Genomic DNA, 24,139 nt, shown 5'->3' with positions numbered 1-24,139 from the left:
ATATTTCCCTGAAAATGACAATTGTGAATAATATATAAATCCTTTGAACATTTCTCGAATACGTTCAGTTTCTTCCCTTGTAAGGAAAGGTGTGTTATCACCCTCATACCTTACATTCATTTCTCTCATCAATCTTGTAAAGTAATTCTTTTTTGGTGCAAATCTAAAAGAATTATTTTCCTTTTTATATTTTTCATTATCATTAATTAGATGATAATCACAGAATATACATCGTTTATAGACTTTTCACTCTGTGTTTAATCCCACTCTATAACACGCAGGACAATTCTCAAATTTGTCACATGAAGAATCAGGGAAGTCTTGCATATTTATAAAGTAAAACTTTACTTAAACTAAAGTTCATCTTCAGAATCATCTATAAAACTATCATAATCACTCTCATGTTATTCAAAATCTTCAGTTGAATATTGACTCATATTTAATTAGTAGAAACAATATTACCATTGATATCTATATTCTTTTTTTTCATTACCAGATTCAACTACAACATTTTTTATATTTAAGGTAATTTTAATATGATCCTTAACTACCATTGAACGAAATGTCATTTCAGCTGATACATTAACATCCTTTATTTCATCAGGATTTACATCTTTCGGGTTGGTAAAAAAAAAATACAAATTTCTCCTTGCATATTACAGATGGTCTTGTATTTTCTTTCAAAAGCTTCATCCATAAGGTTTTTATTTTTTAATACTTTTTCTTGTTTCATTGCTTTTTCTAGTTTTGAATATATTCCCAGGAAGAGAGGAGAAACTTTTGTTGGAGATACTTTAATTGATGTTCTTCCAGGTATACTAAAAGCCCTTCCACTGAAGGAAATTGAAGAACTCATCTTATCCACCATAATTGTTTTTATCCAATAGTTGTTATATTTATCTTTGTTCAATTTTATATCCTTGACATATTTCTCAGTATCTTTAACAAATGAAGGGATTCATTGAAACTTATCTTTTGTGTCTTGAAACATTGTATTCATAAAGTGAAAAAATTTGGAGGATAAAATGGTTTTAAGCACAGATTCACCTATAAATTAAACGAAATTTTCATCAAGAAAATTTTAGTTTAAGCAAAGTTTTATTATATAAATATGGTGAATACAACATACTGTCATGTTTGTAATCACGAATATAAATATTATAAAAAACACCTTTGAACCAACAAACACACATTTAATCTATTTCATCAAATATCTCCTCTTGAGTTGGAAAGAAAACTGTGATATCTGCTCATAGGATGTTTTGAAGAGTAGTTATAAGAATCACCTTCAATCACAAAAACACAAGAAAAATGAGTTTAAAGTAAAGGGAGACTATTATATTGAAAACACTGATGGGGCATTTAAAGGGCACATAAAAATAAGGCTTTTTCAATTTGGAGAGCCTGGTCCATCATCAATAGCTGAATCAATTGAAATGGTGAAACCTGATGTTGAAAAAGTTATTAAAAGACATTAAAAGAAATGAAAACTTTAAAGTTTAATATGGGAGTGAAAATGAATATGAAAAGACAAGATGAAGAACAAACTCATTATATGAGAACAGATCTTCATTTTATAACATCATTTCAAGATTTTTTGAATAGTGGGGTTTATGAAGAACTATCAAGACAAGAGGATGATGTTGATAATACAGTGGTAGGAAGTGGATTTATTATTTTAAAAGTCATCTTTTTAGATATACACATTCTAAAATCAAACCCTCTTAAAGCTTCTTCTTATATTGAATTACCAAAAGAAATAAAACTAAAGAAGGCAGTTGTTAATATTAAGAACAATGATAATAAATGTTTTTTCTGGTCTGTTCTTGCTCACTTACATCCACCAAATTGTAATTCAGAAAGAGTAAAACAATATATGACATATGAGAATACCTTGGACATTAAAGATTTTAAATTCCCAATGCCACGAACAGATATTCCTAAATTTGAGAAAAAGAATAATCTTTCTATTAATGTATATGGATTAACGGATACAAACAAAGTTCAAATATTAAAAATTTCAAACAACTATAAAAATGAAGAAACACACATTGATCTTTTATATTTTAGTGTTGCAAAGGATTCACATTATACATACGTCAATAATTTATCAAGATTAATCTCTTCTCAGGTATTCAGAACAGCAAACAAAATATATCCTTGTAAGCGATGTCTTAATTCATTTCATATGAAAGAACGATTAGAACAACATTCAAAATATTGTAGTAATCATAAATCAGCTGTAATTACAATGCCTAAACCTGGTGAAAAGATTTCTTTTGAAGATTATCATAAATCTATCATGCACCCATTTGTGATATACGCTGATTTTGAATGTATCCCAAAAAAGATAAATACTGCTTCTCCTAATCCAAAAGAATCATATACAAATAAATATCAAAAACATATTCCTTGTGGTTTCTGTTATTCTATCAAATCATCTGTTGGAGAAAAGTATAACAAACTTGAACATTATAGTAGAAAAAAGCTTCACAAGAGTTTGTAAAACGATTAGAAAAGGATTGCATAAGACTAACTAAATTAATGAAAGAAACAAATGACCGATGAAATTAACCGAATAAGAAAAATTAGAATTTTGAAAGAACAATACCTGTCATATTTGTGAGGAGGAAATTGAGGAGTCTAAAGTTAGGGATCATTGTCATCTCACTGGTAAATATAGAGGTCCCGCTCATTCCTGTTGTAATCTTAATTATAAATTCTCTTCTCTTATCCCAGTCTTTCTTCACAACAGCACCAACGATGATACACATCTATTTATAAATGAACTTTCAAAAACACCAGGGAATATTTCTGCCATAACAAACACAAGTCAAAAGTATATTTCATTTCCAAAAATGTTATTCACAAAACCTTTAACTCGTATTAGGTTTCTAGATTCTTACAAGTTTATGGGAACACTACGAGCCTACCGAGCTTCAAATCTAAGCTCCACGGGGTGTTTTCCAAATCTTAATTAATTCTTTCCAAAAGAGGAAATTCTAACTGAAGAGGAAATTCAGATTAAATAGAGAATTCAAAGTAAAGAGGAAATTCTAATTAATGAGGAAATTAACGAAGAAATTCGAACTGAAGATGAAATTCTAATTATAAAGAAAATTCAAACAATGAATGAAATGCTAACTGAAGAGGAAATTCTGATTAAAGATGAAATTCTTATTAAAGAGGGAATTCCAACTTGGGAGGAAATTCAAACAAGGAATGAAATTCAAAGTAAAGAGAAATTTCTTACAAGTTAGGGAATTTATCATGATTATATGGATTCATTTATGAGATTTAAAGAAACACAACTTCCTTCAAAATAAAGTTTCTACAATAACCTTTATTAAGAAGAGATAAGTGATCAGGAATATAAACACGCCCAATAAATTTGGAAATTATTTAAGATAAAGAACCTTGGAGAATATCATGATTTGTATCTGGAAACAGATGTTTTATTGTTAGCCGATGTGTTTCAAGCTTTTAGATCACTCTGTCATAATAAAAAAATTGTTATGGATTAGATCCTGCCCACTATTTCACAGCTCCTGGTTTTGCTTGGAGTGCAATGTTGAAAATGACAAAACAATATATGGATTTAATCAGTGATCTACAGATGCTTTTGATGATTGAGAAGTCTAAGAGAGGTGGAATATCACAAGTATGTTCAAAAAGATATGCTAAAGCAAATAATAAATATCTTCCAAATTATGATAGTGAAAAAGAAAGTAATTATTTGATGTATTTTGATGCTTATAATTTGTATGGATGGGCAATGTCTCAATCTCTGCCTTATTGATTCACGAAAAAAATTTTCACGACAAATATAATTGGTTCACGAAAAATATTAGTGACCACTATATTCGTTATTGTTGTGTGTCTGTCTGTCTGTCTGTCTGTCTGCCTGTCTGTCCCAAGCATAGCTCCGTGGGTTGTGATCCGATCCTGATGAAATTTTGGTCGGAGGTTTATATCATGATCTTGTTGTGTTTTCTGAAAATGGGCGTGATCCACCCATTATGTGCGGAGCCACACCCAAGAAACGTGTTTTTAGGGGGTAGCCGATTTCAATTTGCATCTTCTCCTCGGGATTTTGTCGAATCTGACAGGGGTTTCGGTATTTGGTTAGCCCAATAGCACCTGCATAGCCCCACGGAGCTCGATTTTTCATTTTCGTCCCAAGGTCAAGGCCACAAGGTCACGAACTTAGAAAATTGTGAATTTTGACGTAAAAAATTCTTCTCTGAGGGGTTTGTCGAATCTGGCAGAGGTTTTGGTATTTGGTTAGCCCAATGGCACCTGCATAGCCCCACAGAGCTCAATTTTTCATTTTTGTCCCAAGGTCAAGGCCACAAGGTCACGAACTTAGAAAATTGCGAATTGTGTTTTTAGGGGGTAGCCGATTTCAATTTGCATCTTCTCCTCGGGGGTTTGTCGAATCTGGCAGGGTTTCAGTATTTGGTTAGCCCAATGGTACCTGCATAGCCCCACGGAGCTTGAATTTTCATTTTCGTCCCAAGGTCGAGGTCACAAACTTAGAAAATTGCGATTTTGACATAAAAGTCCATCTTCTCCGAGGGGTTGTCGAACCTGGCAGGGGTTTCAGTATTTAGTTAGCCCAATGGCACCTGCATAGCCCCACAGAGCTCGATTTTTCATTTTAGTCCCAAGGTGAAGGTCACAAGGTCATGAACTTTAAAAATTTAGAATTTTGACATAAAAATCAGACCACCACCCAAACTTTGAGAGCTGGGATGACAATATTTTTTATGCATAATCTTGAGGTCATTCCCCACCTTAAGTCTTGAAACCATTATTCTCTATCTCGAACACCTTGCATGTGGCGCCTCCTTCAAGTTTGCTTTTACGCTGATTTCATCAAAGTATGGATAATCTGAGGAGTGCGAAATGCCATATAGCCAATATGACGTTATATTGTTCCTGGAATGTTCCAGAGGAATTTTTGCACCAAAGATCATAATCCTTGACCTTTGACCTTTAAAGTTCAGAAAGGTCAAATTTTCAAAGTTGTGGGAATCGAACCGGGTTTTCGACCTTCTTCGACGAACTAACTCCATTAAGCTATAGCACGTATCCTGTTTCCTTATTTTAATGTCCACAACATTGTTTTGGGACCTTTAAAGGTTATGCAAAGGTCAATTTTTTTTAAGTTGTTGAATGAAACCGGGTTTTCAACATTTTTCAGCTAATAACCTGTCACTCGTACCACATCATGTTGATCATTTTTATAACTTGGTCAAACATTATCACATTGTCTCATCCTTGACTTCTGAAACAATCTACATCGTCAAATACCGCTTGTGAACCATCGCCATCTTCAGACTTGTGGTAAATTAGAGTGGGTGGAAGAAATTGATTATGAAAAGGCTTTGATGAATATTGTTATTTCTTCTCAAGAGGAATTGAATGAGGAAGAAGAAGGTTATTATTTTGAAGTTGATTTGAGGTACCCGAGTGATCTTCATCATAAGCATAAAGACCTTCCTTTTGCATGTGAGAAAGAAACCCCAAAGAAAGAATGGTTAAGTGATGATCATAAAAGTTTTAATATTTAAGGCAAATGAACAGAAAAGTTATTAACAACATTCTATGATAAAGAGGGATATGTTTTGCATCAGAGAAGCTTGAAACAGTTTTTGAGAGAAGGATTGAGAGTCGCTAAAATTCATGGAGTTTTAAAATTTAAACAAAGTCCTTGAATAAAAAAGTATATTAAATTCAATACAGATATGAAAACATATACAAAAGTAAAATTTGAAGGGGAATTCTATAAATTGATGAATAATGCTGTCCTTGGAAAGACAATGGAGAATGTGAGAAACAGGCAAAACATTAGATTTGCAACATCTTGGAAAGAAGCTTCTGGATTGATAAATAAACCAAGTTTTAAGAGAGAAGAGGTTTTTTTCAGATAACTTTTCTGCTGTTCATATGTAAAAGGAAAGTATTGTCATAGATAAACCAATTTATATTGGAACAGGAGTTCTTGATTTATCAAAGATATTGATGTATGATTATTTGTATAATGGCTTTAAGAGTGTGGTGATAATGTTTCATTGTTGTATATGGACACTGATAGTTTTATCCTTGATATAAAACTAATGATGTTTTTAAAGATATGAAGACAAATATTGGAGTATATGATACAAGTAGTTTTAGTAAGAAGAGTGAGTTATTTTCAAAAAAGAATGAAAAGGTTATTGGTGAGTTTAAGGATGAGTTGGGTAGAAAAGTAATGAGTGAGTTTATTGGATTGAAAGCAAAGGCATATGCTTATAAGTATGGTGATCAGATTGATAAGAGGTTAAAGGGAATAAAGAAATATGTAATAAAGAAATCAATAACTTTTAGAAATTATTATAATTGTTTAATGAATAAGAAAGAAGAATATAGGAAAATGAATACAATAAGAAGTTATAAACATAAAATATATAGTGAAGAAATAAATAAAAAGGCATTAGGAGCCTTTGATGATAAGAGATTTATTTTAGATAATGGAATAGATTGTGTTCCATATGGATATTGTATGATAGAGTGTATGGAAGATTGTGTTTTAACGATGGGAAGATGGGTTCGGGTTTTTAAGGGCTACCGTCGCATTTTTTTCACAATATATACATGGTCAAACCAAGTATTAATCAAACTAAAGAGTGGAGAAAATCTCAGTCTTGGTATATAAATGGAAAACATAATGAATGTGAAAAATATCAAATAAGTCTTATTGAAAAAAATAACTAAAACAAAGGTAACTAAAACAAATAAGCGAATCAATTTAAAAACTAGTAAGTTAGAGGATGTAAAGAAAAAAATTAATATCCTTGAATGGACTGAAAACTTTGATGGTTATTATCAATTGAACAATGGAAAAACAATTTACTATAATCTCAAAATGATATGTGGCTCAGGAGGTCGTCAGACGAGAGCATTAAGAGAAGTTTATCATTTCATAATGACACGAAAGGATATCTTGAAAAATATAAAGATTCAAATGTTTTCTTTTAAAATATTTTAGATGGGGATTATTGTGCAAAGAAAGTTAAACTATTGAAGGAATTTAAGAATGAACAAATCTTTATAGGTTCAATGAGTGAGCTAAACAATATGCATTGGTTATTTGAAAAAGAGTGCCCTTAGGCTTACATGTTGCAGGTATTTCTTTAGAATCACCTTTAACAAATCACATTACTACTTTACTACTTGAACAAATCTTTATTTTATTACATTGGTTATTTGAAAAGAGTGCCCCGAGGTTAAAAGGGGAGACAAATAAATATACCTTGGGATAAAAAGGGGGTTTATTTTTGAGGGGAAAAAAATATGAATCGCTGAAAATCCCCCATTCACTTACATGGGGAAAAGTGAGCCAGAATCAGTATATTCACCCTATTGATACTATCATAGTCTTCAAAATCTTCACTTCACTAATGACTCATATTTAACTAGTATTAAAAAATTACTATCCATATCAATGTACTTTTTTCATTGACAGATTCAACTATGACATTTTTTTATATTAAAGGTAGTCTTAAAATGGTCCTCAACTACTACTGAACGAAATGTCATTTCACCTGATATATTAACATCCTTTATTTCATCAAGATTGACATATTTTGGGTTGTTAAAAAAATGCAAATTTCTCCTTGCTTATTCATCATGGTCTTTTCTTTTCTTTCAAAAACCTCATCCATCAGGGTTTTCTTTTTTGATACTTTTTCTTATTTCATTGCTTTTTCTAGTTTTGTATATTTTGCCAGAAGGAGAGAAACTTTTGTTTGAGCTACTTTAATTGATGTTCTTCCAGATATACTCAAAGCCCTTCCACTGAAGGAAATTGAAGAACTCATATTATTAACCATAATTGTTTTTATGCAATAGTTTTGTTATATTAACTTTATTCAATTTTACATCCTCGACATATTTCTCAATATATTTTACAAATGCAGAGATTGAGTGAAACTTGTCTTTTGTGTCTTGATACATTGTATTTATTAAGTTAAAAGGTTGGTGGTTTCACCTATAAATTACCACAACATTTTCATCAAGAAAATTTCATTTTATTCACAGGAATTGCAAAAGACAAAGATGATGAAAAAAATTGAAAAATAAGGTTCTAATACTTAAACAGTCTCCTTCAAAAAGACTAACTAACTTGGACCTGTGCCAAGAATTGATTTTTATTTTAAGCAAAGTTTTACTGTATAGATATGGTGAATACAACTCATTGTGATTTCTGTAATATTAATATTCTTTAAAAAAAACAATTACAATAGACACCTTCAAACACAAAAACATAAAAGATCTGTTGAAGGAATATCTTTAAAATATATGCATTGTGATACATGTAATATTTATGTTCTTTTAAAAAATTATAATGGACACCTTCAAACACAAAAACACAAGAAGAATGAAGAGGCGATACTTGGATACTCTATTAAAAATATTGATGAAGCATTTAAAGGACATACAAAAATAATATTATTTTGCTTCAAAGAACCAACATCAACATCAATCATTGAGACAATTCTTCTGGTTAAACCAAAAACTGAAATTCCAATTAAAATTACATTGAGCCAAATCAATGCTTTTATGTTTTATCTCGGAATAAAAATAAAAACGACAAGAGAAGGTGGTGAAGAAACTCCCTACATGAGAACAAACCCTAACTTTATCACATAACTTCAAGATTTCTTAGATTGTGATGTATATGATGAACTTCTGAGATATGAACAAAATGATGACAACGTGGACAGTAGTGGATTCATTATTGAAAAAATAATCTTTTTGGATACACACATACTAAAATCAGATCTTCTCAAGGCTTCCTCGTGCATTGATTTACCAAAAGAGATAAAACTTAAAAGGGCAGTTGGTAATATTCAAAACAATGACAATAAATGCTTTCTATGGTCCGTTCTTGCTCACCTACATCCTCCAAAAAGGAATATTATAAGATCCTCCAAAAAGATCTTAAAATTGAATACAAGATCCTCAACCTACATCCTCAAAAAAGGAGTAACTCATTATAAGAAATATGGGAATACATTAAATGTTAAAGATTTAAAGTTTCCAATGATGCTGAGAGATATTCCTAAATTTGAGAAAATAAATAATCTATCTGTTAATGTATATGGATTAACGGATACATACAAAGTTCAGATATTAAAAATTTCAAACAACTATAAAAATGATGAAACACACATTGACCTTCTCTACTTTACTTCAAAGGAAAAATCGCAATATGTTGACATCAAAAATGTATCAAGATTAACCAAATCACAACTATACAAGAGAAAATGTTAAACATATCCTTGTAAGAGATGTCTCAACTCCTTTCATACAAAACAACGATTCAATCAACATTTGAAATATTGTAGTAATCATAAATCAGCCATAATCAATTTTCCAAAAGCAGGTTCAAACATATCATACCAAGATTTTTACAAATCTATAAAACATGCGTTTGTGATCAACGCTGATTTTGAAAGTCTCCTCGAAATGATAGACACTGTTTCTCCAAATCCAAATCCATCATTCACAAATAAATATCAAAACATACTCCTCGTGGTTTCTGTTATTACATCAAATCTTCTGTTGGTGATGAATACAAGAATTTAAAATTTTACAGAGGAGAACATGCCTCAGAGAAGTTTGTGAAATGACTGGAAAAAGACTATTCAATTATCTCAGGTAATGCAAAAAACCTGTAAACCAATGTCCTTAACAAAAGAGGAGAAAAGGAAATTTAGGCAACCACAGGCTGTCAGTCATATTTGTGAGGAGAAAATTAGTGAAAGTCTAAAGGTAAGAGGCCATTGTCATCTCACTGGTAAATATTGAGGTCCAGCTCATCAGAGTTGTAATCTCAATTTTAAACTTCCCTCTTTCATTCCAGTATTTCTTCACAACAATGCTCACTATAACACATCTTTTTATAAATGAATTGAGTAAAACCAATGGAGACATTTCAGCCATCCCTAACATGAACCAGAATTACATCTCATTCACAAAAACAATCCCTACATCTCCCATAACTAATATCAGATTTCTTGACACATTCAAGTTGATGTCTAATCCATTAATCTGTCTTGGTATCGAATATTAAAAACTTTCCAATTCTCCAAATTCACATTTCTCAAATCAAGAAGAGATTGATCTCCTATCACAAAAGGGAATATATCCTTATGATTACATGAACTCATTTGAGAGGTTTAAAGAAACAGAACTTCCCTCCAAGGAAAGTTTCTATAAAGAATTTTTAATAAAAATTTAATAAAACTGAATAAAAACCAAATAACTGATGAAGATTACACACAAGCACAAAATATTTGGAAGAAGTTTAATATAAAGAACCTTGGGGAATATCACGATTTGTATCTTAAAGCTGATGTTCTTTTATTGGCTGATGTATTTGAGACTTTTCGAACAGTATGTCATGATAAAAATTCCTCCAGATTAGACCCTGCTCAGTATTGCACAGCCCCAGGATTGGCTTGGAGTACTATGTTAAAAATGACAAAACAACAATTGGAATTAATTGGTGATATAGACATGCTTTTGATGATAGAGAAAGCTAAAAGAGGTGGAATATCACAAGTCTGTTCAAAGAGATGTGCTAAAGCTAACAATAAATATCTTCCCAACTATGATGTTAAAAAACATAATTCTTACTTGATGTATTATGATGCTAACAATTTGTATGGATGGGCTATGTCTCAGTCTTTTCCTTGTGAAAATCTTAGATGGGTTCAGGAGAAAATTATGAAAGTTTTACAAGACATTGTTGTCGCCTCTCAAAAAGAATTAGATGAAGCTAAAGTAGGATATTATTTTGAGGTTAATTTAAAATATCCTGAAGAACTCCATAAGAAACATAAAGACCTTCCATATATGCCTGATAAAGAAAGTCCTAAGAAGGAATGTCTTGGTGGTTAGGTGTCTTGGAAGGAATCAACAATCATTTCTTACAAAAGGCAAACCAACAGAGAAACTGCTTACCACATTGTATGATGAAGGAAATTATGTTTTACATCAGAGAAATTTAAGACAATATTTATCTGCTGGGTGAAGAGGAAAGAAAATTCATAGGATTTTGAAATTTAAGCAGTCATTGGTTAAAAAAGTAAACTGATTTTAACACAGAAAAGAGAACACTTGCAACAAATGATTTTGAGAAAACTTTTATAAATTAATGTATAATGCTGTATTTGAAAAGACTATGGAAAATCATCATAATATAATGGGCGTAAGCCTGAAACTTCGAACACACTTTCCTCCGAACATATTCTGTTCATACTTCCGAAATCTTCACATTATGTGTTCCATGTATTTACGCAGGTGATAGCATATTCAAAAAATTCGAATATAGATAGAATAGCTATGAATAAGGCCTTTGTAGAGTTCGTTTCACATCCGCTGTGATTTTCTGGCAACCGTAGCGACATCTATACCCCATTGGCAAAACGACCGTTTTTGCACCCAAAATTCATCTTCACCCCGATACCTTTTGTAAATATATAAAAACAAACATGTAAAAAAATAAAATATGAAACTATAAATGCAACTTTTCTTTTGTCCCCATAGTGACATGCTGAGACAGATGTCTGAAAAATGCCGCCACCCAAACCGCAGAGCATCGATGGTTGGGGTGTCCAATCGTGCACGGCAAGATAGGAAACGGAGGCATCTAGCATTGCAAAGTGTCACACAGTTGCCCGCTCTTGATACAGCAAGTATGCCTCATAATGAATACCCTGCTGTGCGAACTGTTTTCGAAGTGTAACATTCCGCCCCATAATTGTTGTTCGCTGTATGACGTCTCATGTCCCCATTGTTTGGCGTATCGATGGTCTGATGAACTTGAAGGGAAATGCTGCCAGGGAGGAAAACTGAGGTTAGAATCCACAAGGGAACCACCCAGTGAAATTTGTTCAATTTGGACTTCGCAGCACTTCATAGGCAATTTGTGGGCATACAACAATGTACTAGCACTGGCATCATTAGGTTGCAATGTGGCCACCAATACTGGTTTCAACCCCACGTTTGAAGTCCAGGGTAAATTGTATCATACCCTTGGGTCACTCCTCCATGATAAGGGAGAACAACCACCTAAATTTGCACAGTTGTTCTTTCATGATACCGTTAATGAATTCAGAACCGCTTCTCACATGTTTATGATCTTAATCACGATTCCCTATTGTTGCTGCAACACTTCCTTTGTTGTGTCAATCAATCATAATATCATGGGCGTAAGCCTGGACCTTCTAACACACTTTTCTCTGAACATATTCTGTTCATACTTCCAAAATCTTCACATTATGTGCTCCATGTATTTACACAGGTGATATCGGATTCAAAAAATCGAATATCATAATCATAATATAATGGGTGTAAGCCTGGAACTTCTAACACACTTTTCTCTGAATTCATTCTGTTCATACTTCCGAAATATTCACATTATGTGTTCCATGTATTTACGCAGGTGGTAGCGGATTCAAAAAATCGAATATAGATAGAATTTTCAAAGAGGAATCGATGACGTCACAATCAGCAGCATTCGGCAGCAAACCAATGGCCGGGTCCCACACGACGTGCTTTACTTAACTAAGTCCATGAGTTCAGGATGTTTATTCAACTCAGCATTTATGACTTTTATCTTGCCATGTTGTTAATCTGTTGATGGAGAAAATATAGAAACAATGAATATGTCAAATCGTTCTTGTTACTCATCCGGCATGATGTGTCAAGGCCAACAATCTAAAGCAACCGGTCTCAAACGCCACCATGGGCACCCAAATACGCCACTAATATGAACTGAGCTGTTGAGTACGGTGCAAAACATCCAAAGAAACTACCGTAACCGAGTATTGTGATCCATCCTGTCCCCCATACCCGTCGTAGATGGGTATCTGCTAGTGTTAGGAATAGACAAAACATAAGACATGCTACATCTTGGAAACAAGCATCCAAATTAATTAATAAACCAAGTTTTCAAAGAGCAGAGGTATTTTCAAAGAACTTTTGTGTTTTTTATTTGAACAAAGAAAGTATTGAAATGGATAAACCTATCTACATTGGAACATCAGTTCTTGACTTGTCAAATTTGTTAATGTTTGACGACTTCTATAACAACCTAAAGAAGAAATATACTGTATGGAAGGGGTGAATCTACTTTATCTGGATACAGACAGTTTTATTTTGAAAATCAATACAGAAGATATTTATAAGGATATGTCTCAAGATGTAGGTATTTATGATGCAAGCAATTCTAAAACAGATAACAAACCATTCTCTACAAAGAATAAAAAGGTTATTGGAAAGTTTAAAGATCAGTTGGGTGGAAAAATAACGACTAAGTTTGTGAGATTGAAAGCAAAGGCTTATGCCTATAAATATGTTGATAATAAAATTGAAAAGAGTGATAAAAAGTTAAAGGGGATAAAAAAAAATGTAATCAAAGAAACAATACATTTTGAAGATTATTTCAACTGTTTAGCCTTTAAGAAAGAAGAGTACAGAAAAATGAATACAATAAGAAGTTATAAACATCAATTATATACAGAGGAGGTAAATAAGAAGGTGATGGGGACTATTGATGAAAAGAGCTTTATTTTAGAAAATGGGATTGACAGCCTCCCTGACGGATATATATATATATATATATATATATATATATATATATATATATATATATATATATATATATATATATATATATATATATATATATATATTGTAAGAACAAAATAGGGGGTTGGGGCGGTTTAACGGGCAACCGCCGCTTTTTTACTGGTATACTTGCCGGTGACGAGTGACCATGAACAAATATTTGATGGAGCCATGTAAATTTTTGTAAGTGCCTCAGAACCCCTGAAAAGGGAGGAAGATCTTGAGGGACTTTGGGGAAGAAAAGTTTTGAGAGTGGGGTCTAAAGGAGGTAAAACAAGGGAAATTGGGAGGATTTTGGTGTCAGTTAATAAGTTTTTGCCTTTTTCTCCATTCACTTGCATGTAAATTTTTGAGGTGCACCAGAAGCCCCAAAGTCTGACTGCTACAATGTGCTCGTTGATAGTCACTGGAGGATGATCCAGAACTACAGGGTCTACCGGAGTACTGAGTTCCTCAATACCGACCACAGGCTTGTGGGAGCAACTCTGAAGTTCCAGCTTAAATCTGGGAGAATGGTACCATCTAAGCCAAGGCTGGATATGGACAAGCTCAAGGATTAGAGGGTAGCTGATGAGTTTGCGAACAGGCTGTGGGGTTTTGAAGGGTCTAGGTGTTTTGTAAAATCCTGAAGAGTTGTGGAGTGCCTTCAAAGCTACCATCCTTGATGTTGCCAATGGATGTCTTAGAACTCACTATCGGGCGAAGAAGAATTTTGTCTCTCAAGGGACACGGGATAACATTGACCAGGGTCACAGGGCCAGGCTTAATGGCAGAGCTGAGCTCTTCATGGAGTTGAGGTGTAAAACTGTACTTGCGCAAAAGGAAGACAAGAAGGCGAATGTGCGAGGAATCTGTGAGATGTAGAGCATATGAGGGGTAGAGAAGGGTAGAGCATTGACCCGTGTTCAAGTGATTCTCGCCCTGCTTACAGGGAAATTCACGCATTGCATTCCTCCAACCCATCCCTCAGTGTACTGCAGTTAGAGCAAAGGGTGGTATGCTCTTGACAGAGGAGTCTGAAGTGAAGGCCTGCTGGGCCGGTTACTTTGAATAGCTGTACCAGGCTGATTCACCCGCTGTTGAGTTGGATGTCAGGTGTGTTACTATCCCTATTGCTGACCCTCCAATCAACTATGATCCACCTTCATTTGTGGAAACACGGGCTGCGGTGAACCAGTTGAAACGGGGTAAAGCTCCTGGGAACTGTGGCATCCATGCTGAACTTCTCAAGGCTGGTGGAAATTCTGCACTCATGTCTTTGCATGCAGTCTTGTGCTCTGCCTGGAACACAGGCACCATCCCAACTGACTGTAAGAGGGGCCTTGTTGTCCCTCTCTAGAAATGGAAGGGTGATTGCCAGGACTGCAACAACTACCGAGGGGTGACGCTGCTCTCAGTGCCGGGCAAGATCTTTGCTCAGATAATTATTGATGGGGTTCACCACCATTTGCTTGAGCACCAGCACCCAGAGCAGTCAGGCTTTACACCAAAGAGGCCAACATTTGACCATATCCTTGCTGTTCAGGTCCTCACCGAACACAGATGAAAGTTTTGGCAGGGGCTGCTTGCAGCCTATGTTGATCTCTGCAAAGCTTTTGATTCAGTGAATTGGGATGCCCTCTGGAGGTTTCTTTGTCTTCATCGGGTTCTACCAAAACTGATCAATCTGATGTCTGAACTATACACTGTTACTGTGAGTGCTGGGAGATGTGGTGATTCCATCTCCGACTCATTTCCAGTTGTTACTGGACTTCGTCAAGTGTGTGTATTGGCCCCCACACTTTTCAGCGCTTATATGGACTGGATTCTGGGGAAGATGTCGAAGAGAACAAGCTGTGGTGCAACATTTGGGAATGTCAAGATCTCCGACCTTGATTTCACAGATGATGCAGTCATTTTTGCAGAGACTCTGGATATCCTTTTGGGGGCCCTCGAGGTACTGAATGAGGAGGCAGACCCAATGGGATGACGGGTTTCCTGGAACAAAACGAAGATCCAGGCTTCCAATGACATCTTGGATGCTGCTATCTTGTCTGTACCTGTTTGTGGTGAGGATGTTGAGGTCATGGAGAGATTCACTTGCCTTGGCACTGATATTCATGTCTCTGCTGACTGTGAGCCAGAGGTCAATAGACATCTGGGTCGGGCTTGGGGAGTCATGGATTCACTGGATTGTGTGGCACTGTCAGTACCTGTGCAGGAGGATGGAAGTCTGAGTCTTCAGGTCCTCAGTGCTTTCAGTCTTGCTCTGCAGATGTGAGACTTGGACTCTGACCAGGGATCTGAAATGGAGACTTAATTCCATTGATACCAGGTCTCTTCATAGAATCCTTGGCTATTGCTGGTCAGACTTTGTGTCCAATGAGCGGTTGCTGAGAGAGAATCTAATGAGATTTGTTACCTGCATCGTCTGTGAGCGTCAGCTGTGGCTGTATGGACACATGGCTCATTTTCCTGATACTGATCCTGTTCACCAGATTCTCTCAGTGAGGTAGCCTCGTGAGTGGAGGAGGCCAATGGGCCGACCACATGCCTCGTGGTTGCAGCAGGTTGATCAGCATCTCAAGGAGATGGGGATGGGCCAGGCATCTTCCTGGGGGATGGCCAGACGGAGGCCTCTGGAGTACCGGCGGAAAGCGGATGCAGCGATGCTCTGCTCTGGCACATGCTCCCATAACTGACCTCAACTGAGAAGCCTATTGATTTTGAGGTCAAAGATCATCTTGAGGTCAAACTTCTAAAATCTCCTTTTTTCATCTGATTGACTTGAAAGTTGAACAGGATTTGCATATTGTGTCACTGATTTTGGGAAACTATTTTTGAGATCAGAATGTCAAAGATTAACTCAAGGGCAAACATCTAAATATCATCAATTTCAATCTGAAAAATAATCAATTTTCATCCGATTGACCGAAGCTTTGATTAATATTGTCAATTTTAATCTGAACAAAATTGACAATTTGATGTATCCATGGCAACATTTGGAGAGGAGTGGATTTTGTAAGTAAAGTACTCGACACGATGTTTTTTTCTTGTTTGCAATATTTTTGATATCATATTTATTTTAAATTTATTTGTGATATAAGAAGGTCCAATTGGTCTCAATGGTCAAGGGTGTAAGCTGTCTAATCTCTCTGAATTGTGTTTAGGTCTAAGAGGTCTAAATGATCTAAGGGGTCTCAAGGGTCTTGGGAATTAACATTTAAACATGACATGATTAATGGGCATATAGTCTTCATAGCTTCCCAAACTGATTCACGGCTTCACCGCGCTTTTCATATATATATATATATATATATATATATATATATATATATATATATATATATATATATATATATATATATATATATATATATATATATATATATATATATATATATATACATATATATATATATATATATATATATATTTATTTAAAAACACACCACCACATCACCGCCACATTCTTAAAAACAGCTCACCTACACGTCCCTCAAAACTACTGCCACTGTGCAATTCAAAACACCTCACCACATGTCACTGTTGAGGCAGGCTTGTTGTAACTGAGGATAAGTATGTGAGGTTCCATGTTGTCTTGATTTACACCAAGCAGGATTCAAACATTTATTTTGCAAATATATTTTAATATTCGTGACATTACATTTTTATAAACAATTGAAGTTCAACAATTAAGTTTAAAAAAAAATTCCCCGAAAATATCAAAAAAAATACCCTTAAGCCACATACGGGAGAACTCGGTGCAGCCCGGAAATTTGGAACGGTTTCACAAAAGTTTGAGGGAGTAGTTCAGTGACAACACAGATACTGCACAAATCTATATTATAAAGGGAGCCGTCCGTGTCTGTCTGTTTGTTTGTTTGTCGTGTTATAACTTGAGAACGGATTAACGGGTTAATGGATTTCAATAAATCCAACTGCTGTGGATTCAGGGAACTCCCAGGAAGGTTTGTGATGAAAAAATAAAAAAATAAAAAAATTTTATGGGTACGTGGGCACACGTGGCGAAACTGCAAATGCCAACTTGTGACGATGGTTATCCATGCACTCCCAGGAATCCTTTTTCTTCTTGCCCTATTTATTAGACATCACAGCAAAGACTGGTATTTCTGTCAGCAAAGCAACCGGTCTTTTATTCCAGTGTTAGCTCACACCAATGAGCTAACCTTGCTATGCACGGGAGGGGGCTGGACAGCCGGTTTGTGAAGTCTTGGGCATAAAACCACTGCAGCTGACCCCAACAGAAGTAAGGTGGGTAATATTTATATGATGTCACAATGCTGAAACTGCAAATACCAAATCCGTGAATGTCATGGGTGGAAAATCTCACATCATTTCCTGATTTTGCTTTAAACTCAACCTCTATATTTTCATTCCAAGCAACACCATTCTAATCACAAATTAATACTGCACCATTAATATAACAAAATACAAACACTCCAAATATTAGCTTCCTCGCTCAAAAGGTGCCTGAGACATTGCCAGGATGAGAATGAAAATAAATGTCATGAATAAATCCATAATGATTAAGTAATTAATCAATTAACTGATTAATCAAAAAAATACTGTTTTTGCCAAAGCACATCTTCACTTTTGTCTCCAAATTTCAGCCTCCTCGATCGAAGGATGGCTGAGATATCACCCGGACAAACAAACAAAACAAGAAAACAAACAAACAGAGTGAAAACTGAATATTTCCTTCCTTCGGTGCTCGGCAATGGCATCATGTATCGCCTGGATATGGAATTGGGAAGGAGTGGTGTACAATATGATGCACATTGTTGGTGATGGTGAGTTGTAAAAGGAGGAGTGATACACACAGTATATATTCAATAAGTTATATGTGAGAATAGTTCTTCTACAATGGAGTAATTACAGCATTTCTGCTAAAAGTGATGGATTGGTTATGGAATGCATTGTCAGCACAAAGACAAAAAGATATTCAATTAAGACAATTACCAAAGATTGATGCCAATAATATAATGTTAAATGATGTCATGGTGTAGCATCTGCTGATTGATGCCAATAATATAATGTTAAATGGTGTCATGGAAGAGCATCTGTTATAAGTCTGGGAGGTTGGTGGTTCGAATCCCATCTGAGTCGTACCAAAGACTTTAAATATAGGATGTGATGCTTTCTTGCTGGATGCCCTGCATTTAAAAAGGATAGAGTATAATCAAACAGCCATAGGTTTTTCTGCAGATGAACCAGAAGAAGAAATGTACCAAGTATAGACATTAGACAAGATTTTGTTTGTGTACACATATGTATGTACATATGCATGCATGTACTTATCGAAATTAGAGTAATTTTCAATGTTGTGTCATCCAACCTAATAACCAGACATGCTGACAATAACAAACAGTATTATTCAACATAATCTCCATCCTCTTCAATACATTTAATCCAGCAGTAAAGCAATTTTGAGATTTGAGTACAGAGGCCTTCCTTTGAAATGACCTTGAGGCAATGAACATGGCAGCGTTGTTCTCTTCTATGGATGCAAAACGTCTTCTACTGAACTTTGTGCATTTTATCTTTTGGTTTATTAAATGTCAAGCTGTTAGTTTAATGGCCATTTTTGTTTTACATCACCAGGAATTTAACAAGAGTTCAGATGTTTTTAATGAAGCTGAATGTCACAGCCACATCTATGGTACAAGATGTATTATATTAATTCTTAAAGCAAATCAAAGTATGAGACACAACTGATCATATATATATATATATTTATATATATATATATATATATATATATATATATATATATATATATTACTCTCATGCGCACACACACACACACACATACACACACACACACACACACACACACACACACACACACATACACACACACACACACACACTGCTATCTGTGACACTCTCTTGCTTCTTTCCCTCATCTCTGCCACTTTGTTTCCCCCCTCAACCCACCCCTTGCCCTGCCAGTTTCAGTAATTTTTGGACAACTTTGTGGATCAACTGTTCTTGAGGTTCTGTGATTGCAGGGTCGAAGTCCCGCTTGTTGGCAGTTCCCAACTGAGAATCTGGACGGTGCTTGCGCCGGGCAGTCGTAATCTGAAGGAATTCATCATCCCCTGCACACTACCTTACTGGTTGACACTTCTATCCATTATTGGAATCGTGACAGCTTAATTATCCATTAACAGCTTGGCTGCATAATTAGGGATGTAATTCCAGTTGTATCTGGTCAAACCCACAAAAGACCACATATCTCTTCCTTTGTCACAAGCCGTTGTGCATCCCTGATCTTTTCCACATTGTCATCATGAAGGTGTAACAAGCCACATTCTATCTGGTGATCCACAAAGCTCGCATTCTCCATACCGATAAGACACTTCGATGGTCTGGCTGTGAAGCAGGTCACAGGCATCTTGTGGAGTAATTTCCTAATAGTCAGGTGGCTGGAGTGGGGAAATGATGTTCCTCCTTCAGATAAGGGTTTTCTGCTGTATACCTAACAGAAAATGCACAACTTCTAATTTATGGCCTGTGATGTTCGCCAACATTTTGGCTCCACCGAGGCACCTGGATCTCGGGATTCATCCATCATGTTACCAATTTACCGAAAAATGCAAAATCTAACAATACTTTGAGTATTGGAGCTTTATAGCAATACTATAACTTTATTAATATACCAGCAAATACCACACGTCACTTCACTGATGGGAATACTAAAGGGGGGAGGGAGAAAAAAGAGGGGGGAATAATGAGAGAGGGTTGGGGGAGAGAGAGGAGAGAAAAGGGGTGGGGGAAGGAAAGACAGTGTGAGGTGAGAAGAAAGGAAGGCAGACATGCGGTGGAGTATTAATTACCATCTGGACGTGTCTGGAGACGAGCACCGCCCTGAAGCGTCCAGAGATAAACACCACCCGGACATGTCTGGAGTCAAGCTGGCCGGCGACAAACACCACTGGGCATGTCCGGAGACAAACTCCCATCCAAACATAAACACCGCCCGGACAGGTCCGGAGACAAACCCTGCCTGGACACATCCGGAGACAAACACCATCCAGACATAATCACTGTCGGGATATGTCCAGAGACAAAGACAGAGAGAGGAGGGGATAGTGAGAGAGGTGTGAAAGGAGGGTGCTGAACTGTATTGGGATGGGTAGAGCAAGAATGGGACAGAGAGAGAGTTATGCTTTCGGAACAACACACACACATACACACACACACACACACACACACACACACACACACACACACACACACACACACACTTGGCTTATATCGGCAACAACCCAAAAACCATGAGTAGCTTCCACCAAAAAACGACGTTGCATTTACATCGACATTTCTGGCATCTGTTCACAAACATTCATCTTTATAAAGAGCTGTGTATGACGGGTGGAAAAAAAAATTTGACCCAGTAATTTAGAAAACACTTTAATATGGCAAACAAATAATATGGTTTGGCAAGTGGCTTAAGCACTCATGCAAGCACTTCAGTAAAATGGTTGATAAGGAATGGTTGGCCAGGCTGTCACTGCAAATCACAAAGGATCCCTTTTGATTCAAAGCCGGTCTTCACCACACACACAGCAGTTAATGAAATAAAATGAATTCGTTCAAATAATGACTTTTTCCACAAAAGAGTTGCAGCTTAATGCAGAACAACCCTGGAGACATCGCAAAGTTCAATCTCCTGTGAAATAAACATTGCAGATTATCCGCCATCTTGCCTGCTCGTCTGTGCACGCGTTTCGTGGCACATTGGTTCGGGCCCCACGCAAACGTTATAACAATTTTTGTAAACGTCCGTTTTTTTTTTTTACCAGATTTGCTCTGATTTCCTATTTGATTTGAAAACTATAGCACTAACAAAAGTGATATATACAACAATTTGTAGCCATGATGAAAAGGCATTCAATAATGAGTGTGGAAAGTGGAAAAAAAACTCGTTAAGAAATCGTTCTGGCCTGTTCCAAGTTGAGGCATGGTTGAGCAGGCCAAAAGACATGGTGGCTTGAGACCCCAGCGAGGTTACCCAGGCAACGCCTTAAGACCCCAGAGATTGAGATGGTCGAGGATCGCCTGATGAGGAATGTAATTAAATATGGCCGTTAATTATATCTTCAAAAGGGGTGTATTAATTAACTCAAACACCCAATTTTCACTTTTGCACTTCCTTGGAGTTTTCTTAGTTGACATGCAAAGTTTCAGGCTGCTAGGTTTTATAGTTTTGGAGTTATAGAGGACACACACACACACACACACACACACACACACACACACACACACACACACACACACACACACACACACACACACACACACACTTATTAGTGTAGATATTTAATGTAAGTTATTTAATTCGTTAATAGCAATACTTTGAGTTAAAAATTTACTACTTTCTACATTTGAGTGCATTGGATGCAAACTGACCGATAATTATGTTACATGTGTGCCAGTTAAATGAAGTTTTATAGCTTTTCTATGATAATTACGAATGCGTGAATACATTAGAGTGACGTGCACTCACAATCTATCACATTTATGGAAAATATTCTATTCTGTTCTGCATCTTTTATGAAAAGCACAAATTTAGTAAATTTCCTGAAAATGGAGGATGTGATATTATTTTTTGCCATTGCTCGGTTACATGACTTGCCATTCCAATTGTTTTAACTTTTAAATAAATCACATTAACTGGTACAAATTCTAATATCCCGATCAGGTAAGTTTGGTTACTTTGATAAAATACTGTAATAAATTTACCAAAATTTGAAAACACAAAAATGCAACAAAAAATCTCCATTTTCAGAACGTTTTCTTGCATCGTGTCCAGTAGATACATTAGTATGCTGTGAACTTTTCACAAATTTTAACCACACCAAGTAGCTATAAAAAAAATGACATCACCTGAGAGTCTGGGTCATCATACGTCAGTCACGGATGATTTTCTGAAGATTTCTTGCCAAATTTATTTGAAATCCCCTCAGTGATAGCTCATGTACACACCACCAAGCTGACAACTGGACAGGAAAGATGCGCAATGATCCTCTTTAGGTAATAGAAATGGTTGTACGTATGCAGGCGAAAGTGTTTACGAGGCGCTTAACTCAGCAACTTCCTCACATTGGACCATCTAACTATAAGAGTGGAAACATGCTCACTTCAAGTGTGAGTATGGATCAGAATGTCGTCAAGAAACCGATTTACATTTTCCATTCGAAAGAACAACTTCCTCATGCCTCATAATAACGCAGCTCGTGAGTACATCATCCCAAATGGCATTTTCAAAAACTCATTAAGTGCCGTCTCTTTAAGTTCAAAAACTCGTTAACTTGAAAAACTCATCACAAATTCTGTCTTACACTGACTTCCTCATGAACCAGGATCTAACAATACCCTTACTCAGGTCAATCTCTGTAAAATCCACATTGAACTTCTGTAAGAAGTCACTGACTGTCACCATTGGTAAAATACAATGATCTTAAGCTTCTGATAAGTCTGAAGACGACGATGGTTCACGAGCGATATTTGATGATGTAGATTATTTCAGAAGTCAAGGATTAGACAATGTGATGATGTTTGACCAAGTTATAAAAATGATCAACATGATGTGGTACAAGTGCCAGGTTATTAGCTGCAAAATGTCGAAAACCCGGTTTCGTTCAACAACATTCAAAATTTGACCTTTGCAAAACCTTTAAAGGTCACAAAACAATGTTGTGGACATTAAAATAAGGAAACAGGATACGTGCTATAGCTTATTGGAGTTAGTTCGTCGAAGAAGGTCGAAAACCCGGTTCGAGTCCCACAACTTTGAAAATTTGATCTTTGTGAACTTTAAAGGTCAAAGGTCAAGGATTATGACCTTTGGTGCAAAACTTCCTCTGGAACATTCCAGGAACAATATAACGTCATATAGGCTATATGGCATTTCGCACTCCTCAGATCTTGACGCAGACCTCGCAGACCTTGACGAAATCAGCGTAAAAACAAACTTTAAGGGGGCGCCACGGGCAAGGTGTTAGAGATAGAGCAAAATGGTTTCAAGACTTTGGGTGGGGAATGACCTCAAGATTATGCATAAAAAATATTGTCATCCTCGCTCTCAAAGTTTGGGCGGTCGTATGATTTTTATGTCAAAATTCGCAATTTGCGAAGTTCATGACCTTGTGACCTTGACCTTGGGAAGAAAATGAAAAATCGAGCTCCGTGGGGCTATGCAGGTGCCATTGGGCTAACCAAATACCAAAACCCCTGCCAGATTCGACAAACCCCCTCAGAGAAGATGGATTTTTATGTCAAATTTCGCAATTTGCTAAGTTCGTGACCTTGTGACCTTGACCTTGGGACGAAAATAAAAAAATCGAGCTCCGTGGGGCGATGCAGGTGCCATTGGGCGAACTAAATACCGAAACCCCTGCCAGATTTGACAAACGCCCTCGGAGAAGATGGATTTTTATGTCAA

The 24,139-nt window shown here is 35.9% G+C and overlaps 1 long non-coding RNA gene across 1 annotated transcript in view; it reads left to right on the top strand.

The window, feature by feature from the left end:
* The window catches only part of LOC147015018 (uncharacterized), a 61,265-nt gene extending 39,013 nt beyond the window's left edge, over nt 1–22,252 (top strand). The window contains exons 2-4 of the long non-coding RNA XR_015050191.1: nt 11,602–11,750; nt 18,300–18,479; nt 19,642–22,252. This is a non-coding gene — a long non-coding RNA (uncharacterized LOC147015018). The remainder of the gene's footprint in view (nt 1–11,601; nt 11,751–18,299; nt 18,480–19,641) is intronic.
* The last annotated feature ends 1,887 nt before the right edge of the window (nt 22,253–24,139 follow it).

The sequence above is a fragment of the Eptatretus burgeri genome, chromosome 12 (assembly GCF_056783735.1).
Source record: "Eptatretus burgeri isolate ZD-2024b chromosome 12, Ebu_testis_v1, whole genome shotgun sequence".
In the NCBI taxonomy this organism is placed as follows: domain Eukaryota; kingdom Metazoa; phylum Chordata; class Myxini; order Myxiniformes; family Myxinidae; genus Eptatretus; species Eptatretus burgeri.
The sequence above is the reverse complement of the archived record's forward strand: the minus strand, read 5'-3'. Positions and strand labels throughout refer to the sequence as shown.